The sequence below is a fragment of the Manis javanica genome, chromosome 16 (assembly GCF_040802235.1).
Source record: "Manis javanica isolate MJ-LG chromosome 16, MJ_LKY, whole genome shotgun sequence".
In the NCBI taxonomy this organism is placed as follows: Eukaryota; Metazoa; Chordata; class Mammalia; order Pholidota; family Manidae; genus Manis; species Manis javanica.
The window spans coordinates 10144782-10170852 of record NC_133171.1 but is presented as its reverse complement, the minus strand read 5'-3'; the positions used below and the strand labels follow the sequence as shown (position 1 = coordinate 10170852).

At 38.7% G+C, this 26071-nt stretch overlaps 1 long non-coding RNA gene across 6 annotated transcripts in view; it reads left to right on the top strand.

The window, feature by feature from the left end:
* LOC140846922 (uncharacterized) overlaps window positions 1–26071 on the top strand; it is a 135895-nt gene that overhangs the window by 93838 nt on the left and 15986 nt on the right. For 2 of the 6 annotated variants that reach the window (XR_012126438.1, XR_012126435.1), the window contains 2 exons: window positions 9263–9417; window positions 9780–9849. The exons of the other annotated variants lie outside the window; for them this stretch is intronic. This is a non-coding gene — a long non-coding RNA (uncharacterized lncRNA). The remainder of the gene's footprint in view (window positions 1–9262; window positions 9418–9779; window positions 9850–26071) is intronic. 6 annotated transcript variants of the gene reach the window in all.

Genomic DNA, 26071 nt, shown 5'->3' with positions numbered 1-26071 from the left:
GGGTACAGAGACTTGGAGTCCAATTGGCATTGTGGTTTGATGCAGGATAACTTCCTGACCTTCAGGAACTTACAGAGATGTTAATACAATGTAGCATTCTTAGGACAAAATGGTTGGCAGCCAGAAAAGGTTATGTATATGTACATGTATATGTATATGTATATGTACATGTATATGTATATGTATATGTATATGTATATGTATATGTATATGTATATGTATATGTATGTGTGTGTGTTTATAAACACACATATACACATATATATGTTATATAAGAATGGAGGAAAAGGAGAGTGAGGTGATTTACCCTTCAAAAAGGTTTTGTATGATCTTTTGCCCAGTTTCTGGGTATTTTCTAATGTCCTTAAAAAAATATTAATTTCTAGTTGACTTCCATATTTTGTATAATTTCAAAATTTGTTGAGACTTGCTTTATGGCCTAACTTACAGTCTGTCTTGATAATGTTCCATGTGCTCTTGAAAGATTCTATAGTCTATAATTGTTGGGCTTTGTGTACTACTTAAGTCAATTAGATGAAATTCATTAATAATGTTGCTTTAATCAACTATATTCTTGCTGATATTTTTATCAGGTACTGAGAGAAATGTTAAATTTCCCAATTACTCTACAGAAATACCAGCACATGGATGTTTATAGCAGATTTATTTATGATTTTCAAAACTTGGAAGCAGTTGAGATGACCTGAGTAGGTGAATGGATAAACTGTGTATATCCAGACAATGGAATATCATTCAGTGCTGAAAAGATATGAGATATTAAGCCATGAAAAGACATGCGGGCAACTTAAATACATATCACGAAGTAAAACAAGCTAATCTAATAAGGTTACAGACTGTAAGATTCCAGCACTCTGGAAAAGGCAAAACTATGGAGACAATAAAAAGATTGGTTGTCATGAGTTAGTGAGGAGGGAGGGCTGAATGGGTAGGGCACAGAGAATCTCGGGAGCAGTGAAACTACCCTGTATAATAGTGTAATGATGGAAACATGCCATTATACATTCTCCAAACCCACAGAATGTACAACATCAAGAGTAAAGCCTTAGTTAGGTTAACTGTACACTGATAATGATGCATCAGTACACGTTCATTGCTTGTAACACGTGTACCATTCTGGTGGAGAATCTTGATAATGGAGCCGGTTCTGAATGTGAAGAGCAAGGTTCCATGTGTTCTGCTCCATTAACTTCCCCTCAGTTTTGCCGTGAATCTAAAACAGCTCAAAGAAATAAAATCTATTATGAAAAGTCAAGGGAGGGAGAGTTATCTGGGAAAGGGCTTGAGGGGAGCTTCTGTGGCATAAGTAACATTCTTTTAGAACTGGGTATGTTCACTCTGTGTAAATCCATCAAACTGTATGCTCATAAAAAATTCCCAATTATAACTGAGAAAGGGAATATTTTCCTTTTTTAGCTCTGTTATTTGCTTTTTATATTTTGAAACTAAGTATTAGATATATGCCAATTTATGATTTCTATGTTGACTTATTGAATTTACCCTTTTATCATAATGAAATGTTCCTCTTTATCTAGTAATACTTTTTGCTCTAACTGCTACTTTGTCTAATATTAACATAACCTCTCCAGCTATTCTTTGGTTAGTCTATTCATGGTGTATTTTTTCTATCCTTTTACTTCTGACATTGTAAACAGCCTGTAATTGCATCTTGTTTGTGTTATTCATAATTTAAGTGCATGTGAGATCATTACATTTGGTCTGTATGACACCACTTCTTTGAAATTCATTGAAATCTAGTATATGATCAATTTTCATAAATGCTTCATGTGTGTTTGTCATGTGCTATCTGCCAGGACAAGTTTATTCATTGTGCTATTCCAATATTCTATATCTTTTCTGATTTTTTTGTTTGTTTCCTTAATTCACCAAGTGCAGAGAGGAAAGTAAAATTTCCCACTATAAAGTGGACTTGTCATTTTCTCTTTATAGATCTGTCAATATTTCTTTATAGGTCTCACCTACCTTGAGGCTGGTTGTGTTATTAGGATTATGGTTAATTGAGGCTTTTTATCATTTTTAAGTGACATTCTTTACTACTGGCATACCTTTTGCCTTAAAGTCTATATTTTGTGATATTTATACAGCAAGTCAGACTTTTTATTAGTATTCATCTGATCAAATATTTTCCATATTTGAGTTTAAATATTTTTATTTTTACATTATTTAACCTTTTTCTCAATAATGTAAGGAGCTTGAAATGCATTAACTCTAATCACCTCTATCCTAACTCATACACAGTTTTCTGGTATTTTACTTACAACCCATTTTCCCCACTTATTGTAATTATGGTTCGGGAAGGTCAATGCTTGTTTGAATTTACCTACATGTTTACCAGAATCTTTGCTCACCATTCCTTCTTACATCTCAGACCTTCCATCTGTGCTTGTTTTTATTCTACCTGACCTACATCCTTTAGAATTTAATTTAATGAGAAGGTTGTGGTGACAAACCTTTAATTTTTGTCTGGATAGTTTTTCCCTTATCTTTGAAAGTTAGTTTTTTTCTTTATAAAATTCTAGACTGATAATTACTTTCTTTCAGCTTGAAGGTATTTGTTCTATTATCTTCTCACTTTCATTGTTATTATAAGAGGTCAGCAGTCAGTCTAATTGGCTATTTATTTGTTGATGATATCTGGCTCCTTTTAAAATCTCTGCAATGTTCTAGTATTACACTATAATAAGTCTAGTGTCGATTTGGGGCTTTCTTTTATTTTTGATATTCGTTGGGTTTCCTATATGTGAGCATTGATGTATTTCAATAATTCTAGAAAATTTTCATCTTTTATCTGTAGAACATTTCCTATTCCCCTATTGTCTTATTCTGAAACTGTGAGAAGACAGAAGATAGGACCTTATAATTTCCTTCATGTGTGTTAACCTTTACTTCAAGAAATGAACTTTAGAAACATTGCTGCTATCTTGCTTTCTTGTTAAATCTTGGATGTTTTTACAAATATTTTTTAGAATGACATCAGACAGTGCTATAATTCTTGCTTCAACTACCAAATATAATTTAGAAAACCCAACAAGAGACCTACTCATATTGTATTTACCCATAGTTTGGCTAACTATGCTATTCCTTTGCATCCCTATATCCTGAGGTGCCTTCTATTATCATTTCTTTCTGTTTAGAGAACTTCTTTTAGCCATTCTTTTAGGGTAGGTGTGCTGGTGACAAATTCTTTTAGTTTTCCTTTACCTGAGAATGTCTTGATTTTCCCTTCATTCCTGAAGGACATTTTTCCTGGGTGTAGGGTTCTGGGTTTACACATTTTATTTTTCTTTTAGCTCTTGAAATACCTTGTGCCAAATCCTTTTTGGCCTCCATGTTTTCTTGGAGGATCTCCACTCCCAACCTCTTCCTTGAACTTCAGTCCCTTATTTTCTCCTCCCAGTGAGCATCCTCACTTTGAATGCCCATGGACACCTTAAACATACATCCACATTTTTGCACATCCCCTGTACTCTCACATCTATTTCTCTTTTCTTGGGGAAGATGTTTTCATGGGGAGGATTTACTTTTTTTAACCAATTCAGTGTTGTTGGCAAGAGATTATCCCAGACTTAAGCCAGAATGTTTACTCTTTCTCCACTGGGAGGATTTGTCCAGAAAACTAACCCATCATGTAAAGCCAATAGAATGTGCCTTATTTTATTTTTAAAAAATTTTTTATTGTGAACTGCTCACTTTTACTAGAAATTTATCTATGGAGATTCTTTGAGGCCTGGGCTGAAGTTGAGGACTTGTGTTTCCCTGCCAGTTACTTTGGAGCACTACTAATCAATAACTACCTCAAATTACATTTTCCCCATGAGGTTTTTTTCAGACTATGTAGGTAACAGGAACCTGGATGGTCATGAAGTCCAACTTGTGGTCATGAATACCCAGGGAATTTATAAAATATATAGTTGTTATACAACATTAATTTTGGGTATTCCAGGGGATTATTTTAATTTTACTCCTTCCTCTAGGATTGCCAGTTTCCATGCTGTTCCCCTCTGCTCAGGGAGGCTTCACTGTGGGTAAAGCTCTTTGGAGTCCCAACTTTTTATGAGAATCTCAATTTCAGTCCTCACATTGGCTATGCTCTAAGCTTTACCTTTTGTCACCTGTACCTGGTACAGTCATTAAAACACAAGCTCAAGGATTCCAGGTTTTGTTAAATTTTCCAGGGTAGATGCCGGTTTTGGCACTACTGGAGTTCTTGGTTTCACTTATTTTCAGAGATGAGCATATACTTTACACAAGCATAGTGTTCAAAAAGGATTTAAGAAAATTTCTTACTCAGTATGTGAGTTATTTTACTTGAATAGGTTATTCAGAGTATCCAATTTTCCATCCTGCTGAAAAAAGTTTCCCACAATATATGATTTTCTCTTGCACACTCCTAACTGCTTAACATACATTTCTTAACTGAATATATGGCATTCATGAATATTTAATGATTAAACTTTTTTATCATTACTTGGGGATTTTTTTCTGTATAGTTTAAAATTTCTACTTTCAGTATACTGTCAGCTTTCTTTCTGCCTCTTAACCCAGTAATATAAAACAGGCAATTGAAAAATGACCCTCTGAAAAACTGCAGTCAGCCAGATATGATTCCATGTCATGACAGTGATGTGGCTTAATTTTTTGGCTGCATAATCATCTCAAATTCTTTGCCTCTGGGTTTAGAACTTGGAGATCAGAGGTGATTTATTGTCTTATTTACACATAAAGTGAAGGGGAAAACCATTCTATACTTAGCTGGAAATGTGCACGAGAGATGCAGTCTCTCAAAAAGCAACTGGGGATGAGGGAATTAGGAATGAGTCCAGAATAGCTACGAAATGTTATTTCAATCAACTTAACAAAACCCAAGGAAATAATTGTGGTAGAGTGGAAGAGTTACCTTTCTCCAGATCTACCGAACATTATTCTTGGATCAGGCTCAGGAGAAGACTCAGGAAGACGGCACATAAACCTTGCACACACACACTTGTATGCCTGTAGACACACACACTACGACATGTAGTCAAGTATTTACACAGTGGGGATCTCTGGCAAGTGAGTCCCTGAATTTTGCTTTTTATTTTGTCTGTTCCTCCTGTTTCTCAAAGTAATATGTATTCATTACAAAAGCATTGGAAATTCCAGAAAAATCACCCATAATGCTCCTTCCTAGTAAAAACAATTGAAACATTTAGCATATTTCTTTTCTTTGCATTTATTAAACATAGATCAACTCATATAAGCAATTACGTTGAATCCAGCTTCTCTCTCCTACTTAATTCTGTATCAAATATATTTGCTATATTTCTAAATAATATCTCTAAATATAATTTTAATCAGATATATTTAATATTAATAAATAGTATTTAATTAAAAATAAAATAATATTCTTTCATGTGGGTTCACAATTTCCCTAATGAACTCTCATTAGACATTGAAGCTATTATAAATTTTCCAATAATAAAATGAATCAGTATTGTTATGTCTTCCTGTGTCGTCTGTTTGGTCCTAGAAAAATAATTAAAGGTTGCTTTCAGTTTCAGTTATCAGTGAAATCCATGATAGGTTCAAGTTTAGCTGTCAATCTATTGTTACCTCAGCATTTTCTGTGGGAGTTTCCCACCTCCAATTCCTCCCCTCATCCTGGCTATAGCAAGTTTTCCGAAGTATTTCTCCCAACCACATGTGAGATGTGTTCCTCACGGGGGATTTCTAGAATATTTTTTAAAAATTCCCCATCTCACAGGAGGGAGAAGGGGATTAAGGGGCATTATGGTTAACGACGTAGTGTAGGGGTTCACGGGGAAGGCAGTATAGCACAGAGAAGGCAAGTAGTGACTCTATAGCATCTTACTATAGCTGACAGGCAGTGAATGCAATGGGGTGTGGGGGGACTTGCTAAAACGGGTAAATGTAGTAACTGCAATGTTGCTCATGAGGAACCTTTGCTAATAAGGAATCAATGATACCTTATTAATAATAAAAAATTCCCCATTTCATTTTATTTCATGTGTTATTTTAGCCCCCATTGTATACATGATACATGATTAATGCCTGGGCACTATCTGCTGCCTTGTGAAAGGGCTGAATTACTGTAGATTGGCACTGTAGTTGAGTATTTGAAATATGTTTAGTTAAAACTGAGGTATCCTGTAAAACTAAAATACATGTTGAATTCCAAAGGCTTTGTATGATAAAAAGAACATAAATTATCTTGAGAGTATATTTATATCAGTTTCATATTAAAATTATATTTTGGATATATTGGATTAAATGAAATATTTTATTAAAATTAATTTCTTGTTATGTATTTTTAATGTGGCTACTAGAAAATTTAGAATTATGTATGTAGCTTGTGTTTGTGGTTGGTATTGTATTTCTCTTGGACTGGCGGATTTCGAGCTTAGCGTTAGAGTCTCGGGCCCTCCATCAACCCTCCCCCTGGAACGCACATCCCCCTGCTCTTCACTCAAGCCTCCAGAACCCTGGGTAAGAGGTGAAAATGTCAGTGAGTTTCTTCTTGTCTCACCCTCTCTGAACATCCAACCCTATCCTGGAGCATAAGGAAACAGAGGATTAGGTGACAGATGAGAGAAGTAATTTGGTGGGTTATGCTGCTTTATTAAGTGTGAGATTCATTCTGTGTAAAGCTGGATGAGTGACAGATACCTCCAGGTGGAATAAATCTGGCTATGACGAGCTCCCCAAATGCTCTGTGGCTCTGGGCTTTGAGCGCAGCTTTTAGCCATTTTTCCTCTCCTCTGCCTGAGTTCAGTCACTCCTTTTGCAAAGTCGCACAGCTCCCTTGTGCCTGATGCAGAGCTGGGACTCCACAGACCTTTTTGCCATTTCAGCTGCCAGGCAGATAAAAAAAAAAAGTGGTGCATAGCAGATCTCCCTGCTCCCAACAGCTCAAGAGGAGAAGGCTGAAGCTGGCACATTTGGATTCAGGAGAATTCTGAGATAACTGAGCCAGTTCTTGAGATTAGCAGTTTCCTAGTCTTGCCAGGACACCTCAGGCCCCTAGACAGCCCCAGGACTTGGATAGAAAAAGTTGTATTAATGAGTGATGGTTGACACACAATCCTGCACCCTGCAGCAGCGGTGTCTGTGCTCAGGCCTTTGTTAGGGGGTGACCCAGGGACAGCACAGGACCCTGTGGCTGGCAGCCAGCCCCTGGTGTGGTTGTGTGTGGCTCCTAGCTTCTGCACTGTTAGGACTAGGATTTCAAGGGCAGCTAAGGTTACTGGCTTCCCTAATGCACTTAATAATACTGGTCAAGCTCCCATCCAGCCAAATGTCCTTCTTGCTGTCAGTTATTTTTGTAGGAAACCTCTGTTTGCACAGAGTCATATTTCTTGCCATGTTTGTTTGTCTCTTTTTTCACGGGCCCCTTCCCTCCAGGCTGGTAGAGGCAGAGTCTTTCTCGTGACCTGATGTCAGTTGAGTCCCTTCCAGGTTTGGCCAGGAGAGGCCTGAAAGATTCCTCTCTGAAGCTGGAACTTTCAGGCTGCTCAATTCCTAGGAGCTGAAGTCTGGGAGAGAAGACAGACATTGGGTATTCCCCAGTCATGCACCTAACAAATGTCTGAGGGCCCTTTCCCTGTGGAGTAAGCTCCAGGATAGCCTTTGAGAACTCAGATGAATCAGGCGTAAATCTGTTCTTGCAGACTTTCTTCCTTATGAAAAGTGTTGAGTGCCAGTAAACTGCTCTAATACGCAGGGGAACTGGGAATTCAGCTGGGGAGTAAATAGCTCTGAGCAAAGGAGTAGGAGAAGGAATCGTGAGCCTGTCATGAAGGTGAAATTTGAGCTGGCATTGAAGGATGGTTAGGACTTGGATCTAGAGCAGTACTTCTCTGTCTTGGCCCTACCGAGTTTAGCCCAGATGATTCTTTATTGTGGGGCTGTCCTGTACATCGCAGGACATTTCACAACATCCAGGCTTCTACTCACAAGGTGCCAGCAGGAATCCCTCCTGTAGTGACAACCAAAAATGTTTCCAGGCATTGCCAAATGTCCCCCACAGAAAAAAACATCACCTGGTTGAGAGCCTCTGCTATAAAGGAATAGGCAAAAGAATGTTCCAGAAAGAGTAAATATTATGAGCGAAGAACAGGCCCTGCATGGACAGCAGGTGAATCAGTTTTCCTGGAATGAAAGGTATGTAAAGAGGCAAAACAGTGGAAAGTGAGAATATGAGCTCCGCAGAGTGGGAGTTTGGTGTGTGTGTATCTGCTTTTTGTATCATGGACCTCAAGCACCTGGAATAGACTCTGGCACATACTTGAAACTTAACAGCATTTGTTGAGTGACAGAGCCTAGGATCACTCTGTAGAGAATTGAGCACTAAGCTGAGGAGTATTGGTTTTATTCTATAAGTAACAGGGAGACATTTGAATGTCTTGGAGTAAGAGATGGAGGCAACCCACTCCAGATATTAAGAATATTAATCAGACAGTCATATACCAGGGAGACTGGAGAAGAGACTGACCACTAGGAACAAAGGAAACTGCCAAAAGGCTGTTGCAGGAGTCCAGGCAAAAGATAACAGGGGCTGAGCAGCAGAGAGAATGTGCAGGGAGGAGACAAGGAGAAGTTTCACGTGGCAGCAAAGATTTGCATGTGGGTGATGGGAAGAGGGGGAGAAGAATGACGGTGAATAAAAGTAGGAAGCACAGGAGAACATAAAGGGAATGTGGGTAAGAATTTAATTATTTACATATCAAATTTAAAGAAGAATTCAACACTGAGAGAAGGGAATACTTACAAACTCATTTCAAGAGGCCAGCATCACCCTGACACTAAAGCCAAACAAGGCCACTATGAGAAAAGAAAATTACAGGCCAATATTCCTTATGCACATAGATGAAAAAAGTCTTCAAAGAAATACTAGCAAATCAAATTCAACAGCAAATTACATTAGAAGTATCATACACCATGACCAACTGGGATTTATCCCTGGGATGCAAGAATGGTTCAATATATGCAAGTCAATAAATGTTAATACACCAGATGTAAGATGATGAAGGATAAAAATCATAGAATCATCTCAACTGGTACAGAAAAAAGCATTTGACAAAATTCAACACCTTTTCATCACAAAAATTCTTAACCAATTAGCATAGAAGGAATGTACCTTAAAAAATAAGGTCCATATATGATAAACCCACAGCTCAAATCCTACTCAATGATGTAAAGCTGAAACCTTTTCCTCTAATATCAGGAACAAGACAAGGATGTCCACTCTTGCCACTTACATTCAATATAGTACTAATTCCTAGCCAGAAGAGCTAGGCGTGGAAAAGAAATAGAAGCATACATTAGAGATATCGTGGATTTGGTTCCAGACCACTGCCATAAAGTGAATATCACAATAACGTGAGTCAAATGAATTTTTTGGTTTCCCAGTGCATATAAAAGTTATGTTTACACTAATCTGTAATCCAGTAAGTGTTCAATAGCATTATGTACAAAAGAGTACATACTTTAATTAAGAAATATTTTATTGCTAAAAAGTACTAACCAACATCTGAACTTTCAGTGAGTCACAATCTTTTTTTCTGGTGGAAGATCTTCCTTCCATGTTGATGGCTGCTGACTGGTGAGGATGGTGGCTGCTGAAGGTTGGGTGGCTGTGGCAATTTCTTAAAATAAAACAGCAATGAAGTTTTTCAAGAATCACACTGACTGATTCTTCTTTCATGAACAATTTCCCTGTAACATGTGATGCTGTTTCATAGCATTTCACCCAGAGTAGAACTTCCTTCAAAATTGGAGTTGATCCTCTCAAACTTGCTGCTGTGTTAACAGGTAAGTTTATGTAATATTCTAAATCCATTGTCATTTCAATAATCTTCACAGCATCATCACCAGGTGTAGATTCCATTTCAAAAGCCACTTTCTTTGCTCATCCATAAAAAACAACCCCTCCTCTATTAAAGTTTTATCATGAGATTGAAGCAATTCAGTCATGTCTTTAGCCGCCACTTCTAATTCTAGTTCTCTGTTTCCACCACATCTGCAATTACTACCTCCACTGAAGTCTTAAACCCCTCCACATCCTCCATGAGGTTTAGAATCAACTTCTTCCGAACTCCCATTAATGTTGATAATTTAACTTCTTCCCATGAATCATGAGCACTTCCTAATGGCATCTAGAGTGGTGAATCCTTTCCAGAAGGTTTTCAATTTAGTTTGCTGAGATCAATCAGAGGAATCATTGTCTATGGCAGCTATAGCCATACAAAATGTGTTTTTTAAATAATGAGACTTGAAATTCAAAATTACTCCTTGGTCCATGTGCTGCAGAATCGTTGTGGTGTTGGCAGGCATGAAACAATATTAATCTCATTGTACATCACCATCAGAGCTCCTGGGTGACTAGATATATTGTCAAAGAGCACTAATATTTTGAAAGAAATATTTTTCTCTGAGCAGGTTAAACAGTGGGCTTGAAATATTCAGTAAACCATGTTGTAAAAAGATCTGCTCTCTTCCAGGCTTTGTCATTCCATTTAGAGAGCACGGGCAGAGTAGATTTGGGATCATTCTTAAGGGCTCTAAGATTTTCAGAATGGTACAAGAGCATTGGCTTCAACTTAATGTCCCCAGCTGCATTAGCCCCTAATAAGAGAGTCAGCCTGTACTTTGCAGTTTTGAAGCCAGACATTTGCTTCTCTTCTCTAGTTATACAAGTCCTAGATGGCATCTTCCTCCAATATAGGGCTCTTTTGTCTACACAAACATGAAAATATGTTTCAAAACACTTGAAAATATGTTGTTTAGTGTAGCCTATTTCTTAATGATTTTAGCTAGATCTTATGGATAACTTGCTCCAGCTTCTAGTTTAGCACCTGCTGCTTCACCTGCACTTTTATGTTATGGAGACAGCTTCTTCCCCTAAACCTCATGAACTAACCTCTGCTGGCTTCAAACCTTTCTTATGCAGCTTCTTCATGTCTCTCAGCCTTCATGGAATTGAAGAGGGTTAGGTCTTGCTCTAGATTAGGTTTTGGCTTAAGGAAATGTTGTGGCTGGTTTGACCTTTCATCCTCCATATCAGCAATAAGGCTGTTTTGCTTTCTTATCATTCATGTATGCACTGAAGGAGCACTTATTAAAGAATTTTTTTCTTTGTATTCACAACTTGGCAAAATGTTCAGGGCAAGAAGCCTCACTTTTAGCCAATTCTTGGCCTGCCTTCAACCTACCTTCCTCACTAGGCTTAATCATTTCTAGCTTTTGATTGAAAGTGAGAAACATGATTCTCCTCCTTTCACTTAAAGGTCATTATATGGTTATTAATTGGCCTAATGTCAACAGTTTTTGTCTCAGTGCATAGAAAGACCTGAAGAGAGGGACAGAGACAGGGAGGAGCTAGTCAGTGGAGCAGTCAGAACACACCCAGCAAATATCACCTGCATTTGTATACACTAACAACAAACCATCTGAAAGAGAAATTAAGAGACCAATCCCATTTACAATAGCATTAAAAACAATAAAATACTTAGAAATAAATTTAATCAAGGAGGTGAAAAACCTACATTGACAACTGTAAGACACTGATGAAAATAACTGAAGAAAGCCCAAATACATGAAAAGATATTCTGTGTTCTTGTTTTGGAAAAATGAATATTAAATGTCCATAATACCCAAAGCAATCTACAGTTTGAACATAGTTCTTATCAAAATTTCCAAGGCATTTTACATAGAAATAGAAAACCAATCCTATAATTTGTACGGAATGACAAAAGACTCTGAATAGCCAAAACAACTTTAAGAAAGAAGAGCAAAGCTGGAGGTAACCCATTTCCTGACTTCAAAGTATATCACAAAGTTATAGTAATCAAAACAGTATGGTACTGGCATAAAAACAGACACACATAGACCAATGGGACAGAATAGAGAGCCCAGAAAACCCACACAATGGGTTAAGGATAGTCTCTTAAATAAATGGTTTAGGGAAAACTGGATATCTACAGCAAAAGAATGAAACTATACTCCTATCTTATACCATTCACAAAAATTCACTTGAAATGAATTAAATACTTAAATATAAGACATGAAATCATAAAACTCCTTGAAAAAATGTAAGAAAATTTCCTTGACTCTGATCTTGGCAATGATTTTTTTTGGCATGACACCAAAGCATGGGAAACAAAAGCAAAAATACACAAGTGGGACTACATCAAACTAAAAAGCTACTGTACAGCAAAAGAGACCATCAGCAAAGTGAAAAGGCAACCTCTGGAATAAGAGGAAATATTTGCAAACCCTATGTCCAGAAAGGGGTTAATATACAAAATATATAGGGAACTCCTACAACTCAGTAAAACCAAATAACCTGGTTAAAAAATTGACAGAGGAACTAAGTACACATTTTTCCAAAAATACATAGATTGCCAATATGTACATGAAGAAGTAAGTGCTCAACACTACTAATTATCAGGGAAATTCAAATCAAAGCCACAAAATGAAAAATCATTGCATTTCTGTTAGGATGGCTAAGACCAAAAAAACAACAGATAATGCTGATGAGGAAGTGGAGAAAAGGGAACCATTGTACACTGTTGGGAGGAATGTAAATTAGTACAGTCATTATAGAAAACATTAAAAAACATATAAATAGAACTACCGTATGATCCAGCAATCCCACTTCTGGATATATATCCAAAAGTAATGAAGTCAATATCTTGAATAGCTACCTTCATTTCCATGTTTACTGCAACATTATTCACAATAATCAAGGTAATGGGAACCACCTAACTGTTCATCAGTGGCTGAATGGATAAAGAAAATGTGATGTATACATATGAAGTGGAATATTATTCAGCCATAAAAAAGAAGAAAATCTTGCCATCTGAAACAACATGAATAAACCCGGAGGACATTATGCTAAATGAAATAAGCCAGACAAATGAAATAGCAAGACAAATACTGTATGGTATCACTTATATATCAAATTTAAAAAAATGTTGAACTGCCAAGTGCGGGCTATAAAGGATGAGAGCCAAGTCAGAATCTCTCATGGCCCACATCTATGTATATGTGCAGAGATTAGTGGTTGACCATTATACATCTCACCTTCTTCCATAATAACAGAACTCTCATTTTTTTTGGTTGAGCATGAAATTGTCTGAAATGAAGACTATATATCTCAGCTTCCCTTATCACTAGGTGGTCACGGTGCTCAGTTTTGTCCAAGAAATGTAAGAATCAGTGTCATGTGATTGCTTTTGGGAACCTGTCCTAAGAGGGCATGTGCCCTTTGTCCCATGTGCCATCCTCCTTTCTGGAATACTAATGTGAAGGGCTGGAGTTCTAGCAGCCTCCTTGAACTATGAGAATGAGTGCTACATCCTCAGGATGGAGCAATAGAAGCCGGCATGGAGCTCAGGGCTCTAGATGCCTTTGCAGATCTACTATACTAGCCCCAGCCTTCTGATCCCAGGACTTCCGATTCCCAGACTTCACATGAGGGAGAGATGAACTTCTATCTTGTTTAAGCCACGGTTACAATGGGTCTGTTGCTTGCAGCCAAACTTAATCCTATCACAGCACAAGGAACAATAGATGAGGTAGAAGTGTCCAGAGAGTTTGAACAGGAGTGATTCAGTGTCATGGAATCCAAAAAAAGCCAGAATTTCAAAGAAGTGACCCAAAGGGAGGGAGAGGATGAGGCAGGAGGATGAAGATGCTGTAGTTCATGGTTCAGAGGTCAATGGTAGTTTAAGTAAATGGGGCCCCAGGTTAACTGTAAACCAAACGTAGGAAAAGCCTCCTCACAGCATCTGCAAATACCCAGGACCTGCCAGCTGAGCTGCACCTTGGAATCTGAAAGGTGCCTCTGCATTATGAGGAGAAAAAAGTAGTTGCAGACTCACCTGGTCTTCATGGAACTAATTACAGCCCATAGTCACTGTGAGAAGGTTGTCAAAAGAACAAAAGGAGGGTTGCTAGCATTGAGGGTGAAGAGTGAATGAAGGGCCAGGGGTCGTCCCCAGCCCCCACCGCGCTTCCCTTGGTCAATCAATGCTCACTGGTCTGCAGATCTCAGCCCAAAGCCCCTTCCTCAGTCGGTCACTCCCTGGTCCCCCACTGTAGTCTCTTACAGCCTGTCTACTGTTTTCCTCCATATTTCCCCTTGCTTAATGTGTACTTTCCTCAACGAGTTGGTTAGATTCATGAGGTCTTGGACCTTACCTGGTTTGGTCACAGCTGGCATCTGGCAAAAACAGGATCTCAATTTACTCCTTATAGTGCTGGTGCCAAGACCCTCGGTGTTTTGCTTAGTTTGTTCCTTGCACATCAGGGGAGACTTTTTGCAATTGTTTCCTCTCTTGGCCTCTCATTGTTTTCATTTTAAAAAACAGTGGGGAAGAGATGGGGAGTGGTGGCCTTCCTAGTTAACAACTACCTGTGGTAGGGATGTGTGGCATCTTTGTTTCCCACTCACTGAAGGCACCAGGGAACCATTAGTTTACTAGGACTAAGTGGCATGCAGGGGTCTCCCAGAAGCTGGAGGACGGAAGGAGGCTTCTGAAGTCTCCCCACCCTTACAACTTCATTTCTTCCAGGGTGAAGCTACTCTAACGGGCACCCTGAGTCAGTACCTATTTGAGCGTTATTTCAGACACAGAGGAGAGGTGCATTCTGATTCCGCACACCTGGCTTCTACCTCCCCTCAGGCTTTATTTCCTAATCCCTTCCACCCCAGAGAGTGAATTCTCTTTCCCCAGACACCTTGGCTGCCCCCAGCTCTGTGCCTGGAGCAGATGGTTCCCCCTGAACGTCCTCTCTTCCCCCGCCTTTGCCTCCCAAATGCTGCCTGGTACAAAGTAGATATCAGTAAATAGCTGTTGGCCAACTTTTTTGCAGCGTGCTATTCCTTAAATCCAGAAGGTGGAAACAGAGATCATAGAATGCTTAGCACCTCTGAGGAGTGTACCTGTTTGGTAGAATGGTTAGCGGGTTATATTTTGTCAGACAAAAGGACAGCTTCATTTGCACCAAGCTGCAGAGATTGCCTCTAAGCTGCTCTTCCTTCATTTCTTCCCCCCTGTCAAAGGCTTTTGTCTGAGAACTGCGGGGACAGGCCGCGGTCAGAGCGGCAAGCTCCTCCTGTGGAATAACTAAGATTCTCAGTATCAAACTCTCCTTTTGCAACCATCCTTCATAGTGACTGTACTAGTCAAGATTCTCCAGCAAAACCAAAAACTTAGGAGATCACACACACACACACACACACACACACACACACACACACACACACACACACACACACACAGGAGCTGGCTCACATAATTATGGAGGCTGAGAAATCCACCATCTGCTGTTCACAAACTGGGAACCAGCAAAGCCTGTGCTATAAGCTGGTTTGACTCTGAAGGCTTGAGAACCGATGGTGTAACTTAGACCCACGTCAAAGGCCTGAGAACCAAGGGGCTGCTGATGTAGGTCCTGACATCCAAAGGCCCTGGAGCTCTGATGTCCAATGAACAAGAGCAGATGGACATTCTGTCTCGAAGAGAGAGAGAATTTGCCCTTCCTTTGCTTTTTTATTCCATTCAGGCCCCTTATGGTTTAGATGATGCCCCCCCACATTGGTGAGCGTGATCACTTCACTCAGCTGCAGAATCAAATACTGACCTCTTGCATAAATACCCTTACAGGTACACTTGGAAATGCTTGTTGTACCAGCTTTCTGGGCATTCAGTAGCTCAGTCAAGTTCATACATAAAATTAATCCTAACATCCCATTTTAATTGCATTAGGGCTCATTTTAAGCAACTTGGCAAAGTCATAAACATGGCCCCTTATACAGCCCCAGCTTATTCAGAGGTTGGAGTAGATGCACTCTTAGTGATGGTGATGGCAGGGGTAATACAGGCAAAGGCAGACCCACCTTAAAGCTGTGTCCATGCACCCATTTGCTAGCACACTAACTATGATTGCTCAATGAGTGTCTTAAAAGGCAGCCTTCTCCTCTCCAGGTTGCAAGCTTGAACCTGAGCTGGACTAAACCTCTTCCATGTTTTAAACTGTTATGTTTTTGTTTTAAGCATGTTATAAAGAATTTTGGACTAATAATTCTACCTTGTTATTGAAGGCATTCTTGCTGAAGCAAGTTGAGTGAGGAATTACCTATGATTCCTAAGGGACAAACATTAGAACCAACGTAAGTGGCAACTCCACAGGGTAAATTGTCCAGGTTGAAAGCAAGGGAAATGACTACCTTCTGATAGGAAGGATAATCCCAGCACAGAAAACATGGATTCCCAGAGAGCACACACTTACATAGATAGTGGAATTGTGTTTCCCTTTATCTGCATATAGAATTTTAAAAATTCAAGAACACTTGATTGTCAAAAAGATTATGAATAATTCTAAGAAAGCAACACAATACCCTTTATTTGGAAGAAGTCAGGAGACCTAGCTTGCTGAAAGAACTTCCAAGATGAAGAAAGCTGTTTGCAAGGGTTCCTGCCATAGAAAGCCAAAAGCAAGCCTGACGTGAAGAAACATCTGACATGACGTAGGCAGTTGCATCCTCCTCAAATCAGCAAGAGATAAATTAAGCTGTGATTGATAGTAGTTAATGGTTTTCTATTTTGAAGGCTATACAATGTGATGTTTTTTATTAAGGTGTATAATGTGATGATTTATATGTATACATTGTGAAATATTTACCATAATCAAGTTAATTAGCACATCCATCACCTCACATGGTTACCTTTTTTTTGTTGCTGAGAATACTTAAGATACACTTAGCAAATTTCAAGTGTGCAGTACAATATTATTACTCTTAGTCATCATGCTATATATCAGATCCTCAGAACTTATACATTTGATGATTGAAAGTGTGTGCCTTTTGACCAACTGTAACTCTGGCAGGGAAATCCCGGGGCAAAATGCCTTTGAAATTGAAATCAGTCAAAGGGAAAAATAAAGTGGGAGAAACTTGGTTATTGCTTACAAGCAGTCATCCACTTCTGCTCGCTTGTGTCTCTTGTGACCTGGCTGCAGAAGGGGCTCCACCCAACCTCTCAGGTCCACATATGCTCTTGTTCCCCCTTGTAATTACCTATTGATATGGAGATGGACTACTCTCCACTCCTTGGAAACACCTATTGATACAGAGATGCACTAAGGCCAGGTGAGAGATTCAGGAAATATTGTAATTTTATCCACTCCAACATTTCTCTATTTCCTTCACACCTGAGCTCCTGGAAACCATCATTCAACTCTATTTTTATGAGTTTGACACTTTTTAAAATTCCACTTATAAGTGAGACCAGAAAAAGGATTAAAGATGGTGGCCTGAAAGGTGAGAAAGAGGCTTCCTCCTAAAACTGCATATAACATGAAAATATAATTAATACAATGAATCTTGAAAGAGCAACAGGAAAGAGGACTGCACCAGACTGCATACACCTGGAGAAAAGAGCAGACCTCATGGAGCATACCAAAGCTGTGGCCCAGTGGGACCCAAGCCCTTCCCCAACCCCAGTTCACCAGCGGGAGGAAGAGAAACAGAGTGGGGAGGGAGTGGAGGCCTGGGACTGCAGAACACCTAGCCCTGGAGATCTACTATGGGAGCACAAACCTGCATTTCATTTTGCTTTCATGATAGTCTAGTGATTAGGGGATTGGAAAGCTAAGACAGGCAGAATTCCTGGAGAGACCGAGATTCCAGCCACTTGTGGAAAGCAGGGATCCATATCTGGCTGCTCTGGTAAAAAAGAAAGGTGGGCAGTCTGAGAAATTTCCTAACAAGGAAGCCCTTAGCAAGAGGGCTGCTAAAGGGGCAAGGATTGCACAGAGCTTACTGTTCAGGAGAAAGGACAAACAGACAAAATTGTCCAGGTGAACTCTGCCCAGCAGGTTGGGAGATTTCATGATTTCCAGGTGCTCTGGCTCCCTGGCTGGCTACACAGCTCCAAGGACCCCTTCTGTGATACACAGCCTACTGCGCCTTTCTCCTGGCAAGCCCCACCTGGCTCCAAAACCAGCAAACCCTACCCTGGCATTAGGCAAGCCAGAGGGGAAGATCTGTCTACAGCAACTACAAATGCAAAGCATAGAGGCTTATACCGTGTGCTCAGCCCACTGGTTCAGGCAGTGGAGACAGGCATAGAAGCCGGGAAGCAGGAAACAGCTCTTTCCTCCCCCCAGGCACCAATACGGATCCCCTGTAACCCCTAACATTTCTTCAGGGGCTGAGCAGCTCCAGAGAGTAGAGCTTTTGGACACTAGAGGGCGCCATGTACAAATATGAAATGCCAAAGAACCTGGTCCACAGTAAAATTAATATAACTCCGGAGAAAGATTTAAATGACATGGACCTTAAGACTCTTCCTGAAAGGGAGTTCAAAATAAAAATCATCAACATGCTAATGGAGGTACAGAAAGATATCCAAGAACTCAAGAATGAATTATGGTTGGAGATCTAATCATTGAAGAGCACAGTGGAGGGTATTAAGCAGGTTGGATATGGTGGCGGAGACGATAAATGAAACAGAAACCAGAGACAAGGAATACAAAGAAGCTGAGGCACAGAGAGAAAAAAGGATCTCTAAGAATGAAAGAATACTGAGAGAACTGTGTGACCAATCCAAACAGAATGATATTTGCATAATAGGGATACCAGAAGAAGAAGAGAGAAAAGGATAGAAAGTGTCTTTGAGGAGGTAATTGCTGAAAACTTCCCCAATCTGGGGAAGGAGATAATCTCTCAGGCCATGGAGATCTACAGATCTCCCAACACAAGGGACCCAAGGAAGACAACACCAAGACATATAATAATTAAAATGGCAAAGATCAAGGATAAGGACAAACTATTAAAAGCAGCCAGACAGAGAAAAAAGATCACATGCAAAGGAAAACCCATCAGGCTATCATCCGACTTCTCAACAGAAACCTTAGAGGCCAGAAGAGAGTGACATGATATATTTAATGCAATGAAGCAGAAGGGCCTGGAACCAAGAGTACTTTATCTGGCAAAATTACCATTTAAATTTGAAGGAGAGATTAAACAATTTTCAGATAAGCAAAAGCTGAGAGAATTTACCTCCCACAAACTATCTCTACAGTCTATTTTGGAGGGACTGTTAAAAATGGAGGTGTTCCTAAGGTTGAATAGCTGTCACCACAGGTAATAAAACCACAGTAAATAAAGTAGAACAGCTTGTTACTAAGCAGATGCAAAATTAAATTAACTATCCCCAGAGTCAATCAAGGGATAGACAAAGAGTACAGAATATGATACCTAATATATAAAGAATGGAGGAGGAAGAAAAGGAGGAGAAAAAATAAAAGAACCTTTAGATTGTGTGTATAACAGCATTTTAAGTGAGTTAAGTTAGACTCTTAGATAGTAAGGAAGTTAGCCTTGAACCTCCGGTAACCACAAATCTAAAGTCTGCAATGGCAATAAGCACATACCTGTCGATAATCACCCTAAATGTAAATGGACTGAATGCACCTATCAAAAGACATAGAGACACTGGATGGATAAAAAAACAAGACCCATCTATATGCTTCTTACAAGAGACTCACTTTAAACCAAAGACATACACAGAATAAAAGTGAAGTGATGGAAAAAGGTATTTCATGCAACTAATAGAGAGAAAAAAAGCAGGAGTTGCAGTACTTGTATCAAACAAAATAGACTTCAAAACAAAGAAAGTCACAAGAGACAAAGAAGGACATTACATAATGATAAAGGGGTCTATTCAACAAGAAGATATAACCACTATAAATATCTATGCTCCCAACACAGGAGCACCGACATATGTGAAACAAATACTAACTGAATTAAAAGGGGAAATAGAATACAATGCATTCATTCTAGGAGACTTCAACACTCCACTCACTCTGAAGGACAGATCAATCAGAAAGAAAATAAGTAAGGACACAGAGGCACTGAACAACACATTAGAACAGATGGACCTAACAGACATCTGCAGAACTCTACACCCAAAAGCAACAGAATACACATTCTTCTCAAGTGCACATGGAACATTTTCAAGAATAGGTCATATACTAGGCCACAAAAAGAGCCTCAATAAATTAAAAAAGATTGAAATTGTACCAACCAGTTTCTCAGACCACAAAGGTATGAAACTAGAAATAAATTACACAAAGAAAATGAAAAATCCCACAAACACATGGATGCTTCACAACATGCTCCTAAATAACCAATGGATCAATGGCCAAATAAAAACAGAGATCAAGCAATATATGGAGATAAATGACAACAATAATTCAACACTGAAAAATCTGTGGGATGCAGCCAAGGCTGTGCTAAGAGGAAAGTATATTGCAATACAGGCCTGCCTCAGGAAAGAAGAACAATCCGATATAAGCAGTCTAAACTCACAATTAAGGAAACTAGTAAAAGAACAACAATGAGACCCAAAGTCAGTAGAAAAAGGGACATAATAAAGATTAGAGCAGAAATAAATGAAATTGAGAAGAATAAAACAACAGAAAGAATCAATGAAACCAAAAGCTGGTTCTTTGAGAAAATAAACAAGATAGATAAACCTCTAGCCAGACTTATCAAGTAAAAAAGAGAGTCGACTCACATAAACAGAATCAGAAGTAAGAAAGGAAAAATCATGATGGACACCACAGAAATACAAAGAATTATTAGAGAATACTATGAAAAATCATATGCTTACAAACTGGATAACCTAGAAGAAATGGACAACTTTCTAGAAAAATACAACCTTCCAAAGTGGACTAAGGAAGAAATAGAAAATCTGAAAAGACCAATTATCAGCAATGAAATTGAATTGGTAATCAAAAAACTACCTAAAAACAAAAAATCCTGGACCAGATGGCTTCACCACTGAATTTTATCAAACATTTAGTGAAGACGTAATACCCATTCTCCTTAAAGTTTTCCAAATAATAGAAGAGGAGGGAATACTTCCAAACTCATTCTATGAGGCCAGCATCACTCTAATACCAAAACCAGGCAAAGACACCACAAAAAAGAAAATTACAGGCCAATATCTCTGATGAACATAGATGCAAAAATACTAAACAAAATATTAGCAAACTGAATTCAAAAATACACCAAAAAGATCATTCATCATGATCAAGTAGGATTTATTCCAGGGATGCAAGGATGGTACAACATTTGAAAATACATCAATGTCATCTGCCACATCAACAAAAAGGACAAAAACCACATGATCATCTCCATAGATGCTGAAAAAGCATTTGACAATATTCAACACCCATTCATGCTAAGAACTCTCAATAAAATTGGTGCAGAGGGCAAGTACCTCAACATAATAAAGGCTATATATGACAAACCCACAGCCAACATTATACTTAACAGCAAGAAGCTAAAAGCTTTTCCTTTAAGATCGGGAACTAGACAAAGATGCCCACTTTCTTCACTTCTATTCAGCATAGTTCTGGAGGTCCTAGCCATAGCAATCAGACAACACAAAGAAATAAAAGGCATCCAGATTGGCAAGGAAGAAGTTAAACTGTCCCCCTGTTTGCAGATGACATGATATTATACATAACAAACCCTAAAGAATCCACTCCAAAACCACTAGATCTAATATCTGAATTCAGCAAAGATGCAGGATACAAAATTAATACACAGAAATCTGTGGCATTCCTATACACTAACAATGAACTAGCAGAGAGAAAAATCAGGAAAACAATTCCATTCACAGTTGCATTAAAAAGAATAAAATACCTAGGAATAAACCTAACCAAGGAAGTGAAAGACCTATACTCTGAAAACTGCAAGACACTCATGAGAGAAATTAAAGATACCAATAAAGGGAAACACATCCCATGCTCATGGATAGGAAGAATTAATATTGTCGAAATGACCATTCTGCCTAAAGCAATCTATAAATTCAATGGAATTCCTATCAAAATACCAAGAGCATTCTTCAATGAACTAGAGAAAATCATCCTAAAATTCATATGGAAACCACAAAAGACCTCAAATAGCCAAAGCAACCCTGAGAAGGAAGAATAAAGCAGGAGGAATTATGCTCCCCAACTTCAAGCTCTACTACAAAGCCACAGTAATCAAGACAATTTGGTACTGGCACAAGAACAGATCCATAGACCAATGGAACAGACTAGAGAGCCCTGATATAAGCCCAAACATATATGGTCAATTAATGTATGACAAAGGAGCCATGGACATACAATGGGGAAATGACAGCCTCTTCAACAGCTGGTGTTGGCAAAACTGGACAGCTGCAAGAGAATGAAACTGGATTATTGTTTAACCCCATACACAAAAGTAAACTCAAAATGGATTAAAGACTTGAATGTAAGTCATGAAACTATAAAACTCTTGGAAGACAACATAGGCAAACATCTGCTGAATATAAGCATGAGCAACGTCTTCCTGAACGCATCTCTGTGAGAAAGGGAAACAAAAGCAAAGATGAAGTCATGGGACTACATCAAACGAAAAAGTTTCTGTACAGCAAAGGGCACCACCAACAGAACAAAAAGGCATCCTACAATGTGGGAGAATGTATTTGTAAATGACATATCTGACAAGGGGTTAACATCCAAAATATATAAAGAATTTACATGCCTCAACACCCAAAAAGCAAATAACGTGATTAATAAATGAGGTGACATTTCTCCAAAGAAGAAATTCAGATGGCCAACAGACACATGAAAAAATGGTCCACGTCACTCATCATGAGGGAAATGAAAATTAAAACCACAATGAAATATCACCTCACAGTAGTAAGGATGCCCAGCATCGAAAAGACTAAGAACAAGAAATGCTGGCGAGGATGTGGAGAAAGGGGAACCCTCTCCTACACTGCTGGTGGGAATGTAAGCTAATTCAACCACTGTGCAAAGCAATATGGAGGCTCCTCAAAAAACCAAAAATAGAAATACCATTTGACCCAGGAATTCCACTCCTAGGAATTTACCCAAAGGAAACAAGACCCCAGATTCAAAAAGACATATGCACCCCTATGTTTATTGCAGCACTTTTTACAATAGCCAAGATATGGAAGCAACCTAAGTGTCCACCAGTATATGAATGGATAAAGAAGATGTGGTACATATACACAATGGAATACTATTCAGCCATAAGAAGAAAACAAATCCTACCATTTGCAACAACATGAATGGAGCTGGAGGGTGTTATGCTCAGTGAAATAAGCCAGGAAGAGGAAGACAAATGCCAAATGATTCCCCTCATTTGTGGAGTATAACAATGAAGCAAAACTGAAGGAAAAAATAGCAGTAGACTCACAGACTCCAAGGAGGGAGTAGTGGTCAATAAAGTGGAGGCGTGTGGGAGGGTGGGTGGGCAGGGAGGGAGAGGGGGTTTAAGGGGTATTATGTTTAGTACACATGGTGTGGGGGGTCACGGAGAAAACAGTGTATCACAGAGAAGGAAAACAGTGACTGTAGCATCTTACTACACTGATGGACAGTGACTGCATTGGGGTATGGGTGGGGGACTTGATAATATGGGTAAATGTAGTAGCCACATTGTTTTTTCATGTGAAACCTTCGTAAGAGTGTATATCAATCATACCTTAACACAAAATTTAAAAAAATAAATAAATGAGACCATACACTTGTCTTGCTGTGTCTAGCTTATTTCATTTAGCACTTTACTTCACTTATTTCACTTTGTAAATGTCCTCCAGGTTTATCCATGTTGTCACAAAGGGCCGGATTTCCTTCTTTTTATGGTTGAATATTATTCTACTGTGTAGATACACAGCACATCTTCTTTTCCAACTATTGATGAATAGTTATGTTGTTCCTACATCTTAGCTACTGTGAATGGTGCTGCAATGAACATAGGGGTGCAGATACTTTTCAAGTAAGAGATTTCATTTCCTTTGGGTATATACCTAAAAGTGGGATTGCTGGATCATATAGTAGCTCCTTTTTAATATTTTTTTTATGAAACTCTATACTGCTTCCATAGTAGGTGTCCAATTTAAATTTCCACCAGCAGTACCCCAGGGTTCCCTTTTCTCCACATCTTTGCCAACATTTGTTATCTCTTATCTTTTTGAGAACAGCCATTCTAACAAGTGGGAAGTGATATCTCATCGTGGTTTGGCTTTGCATTTCCCTGATAATCAGCGCCTTTTCATGTATCCATTGGCTCTTTGCATTCAGTTCCTTTGCCCATTTTTTGATTGGGTAATTTTTTTTTTGCTACTGAGTTGTATGAGTTCCTTATATATTTTTTATATTAACCCCCTGTCAGATATATGGTTTGCAATATTTTCTCCCATTCCGTAGATTGCCTTTTCATTTTGCTGATGGTTTCCTTGCTGAGTGGAAATATTTTAGTTTGATATACTCCCATTTTATTTTTGCATCTGTTGCTTTGTTTTTGGTGTTATCTAAAAAATCATTGCCAAGACCAATGTCCAGCTTTCCTCCTAGGAGTTTTGTGTTTGCAGGTGTTACATTTAAGGCTTTAACCCATTCTGAGTTAATCTTTGTGTATGGTCTAAGAGTCCTATTTCATTCTGCATGTAGCTATCCAGTTTTCCCAAGACCATTTATTGAAGAGACTATCTTTGCCTCATTATTTATTTTTGGTGTCATTGTCAAGGATTAGTTGACTCTATATGAAAGCCTTATTTCTGGGCCCTTATTTTGTTCCACTAGACTGTGTGTCTATTTTTAATGGCACTACCACATTATTTTAATTACTATGGCTTTGTAATATAGTTTGAACTCAGGAAGTGTGGTGCCTCTGGTGTTGTTCTGTCTGAAGATCACTTTGGCTATGTGTGCAGTCTTTAATGGTTCCATACAAATTTCAAGATAGTTTTTTCTATTTCCATGAAAAATACCATTGGAATTTTGATAAGGATTGCATCAAATTGGTGAATGGCTTTCATGTTTTCCTGATTCCCAAATATCCTGTAACTGAAATGATATGAATAAGAGCATGGATTCTGGAGCCTTCTGAATGGTCTGAGTTTTAATCCTGGCTATGACATTTATTTAACTTTTCAATACCTCAGTTTTCTCACCTGAAAAATGGAGATAGTCTTGGCACCTACCTAGTAAAGGGATGTATAAGGATTAATAGAGTAAGTAATGGAAAACTCTTAGAACAAGATCTGGCACATACCAAGCAGTGTATCAATGTTTGCTGGTGCTATTACTGCTATTACTATTCAGAATGACTGAGAAAAGCAATTTAAAGAGCATGGATCCTGAATTTAGACACACTGGGTTTCAAGTTCAGACTCTGTGTAAACTTCAGCAAGAAACTTTTGATCTTTAAGTGTCAGTCTCTGTCTACAAAATGTGTGTAACATTAGTATACACACTGTAAAGTTATTAGGGTTAAATAAATTAGTGATTGAAAAATGCTTAACATCGTCCTGATGCATAATGAATGTCCCCCAAATTAACTATAACTTTTTTTTTGTATCACTAATATACAATTACATGAGCAACATTGTGGTTACTAAACTCCCCCCATTATCAAGTCCCCACCACATACCCCATTACAGTCACTGTCCATCAGCATAGTAAGGTGCTATAGAGTCTTCTCTGTGCTATACCGCTAATCCCACGCCCCTCTGCTACATTATGTGTGCTAATTGCAAAGCCTCTTATTCCCTTTATCACTCCCTGCCCACCCATCCTCCCCAGTCCTTTTCCCTTTGGTAACTGTTAGTCCATTCTTGGGTTCTGTGAGTCTGCTGCTGTTTTGTTCCTTCAGCTTTTGCTTTGTTCTTATACTCCAAAGATGAGTGAAATTATTTGGTACTTGTCTTTCTCCACCTGGCTTATTTCACTGAGCATAATACCCTCTAGCTCCATCCATGTTGTTGCAAATGCTATCATTTGTTTTCTTCTTATGGCTGAATAATATTCCATTGTGTATATGTATCACATCTTCTTTATCCATTCATCTACTGATGGACACTTAGGTTGCTTCCATTTCTTGGCTATTGTAAATAGTGCTGTGATATACATAGGGGTGCATATGTCTTTTTGAATCTGAGATCTTGTTTTCTTT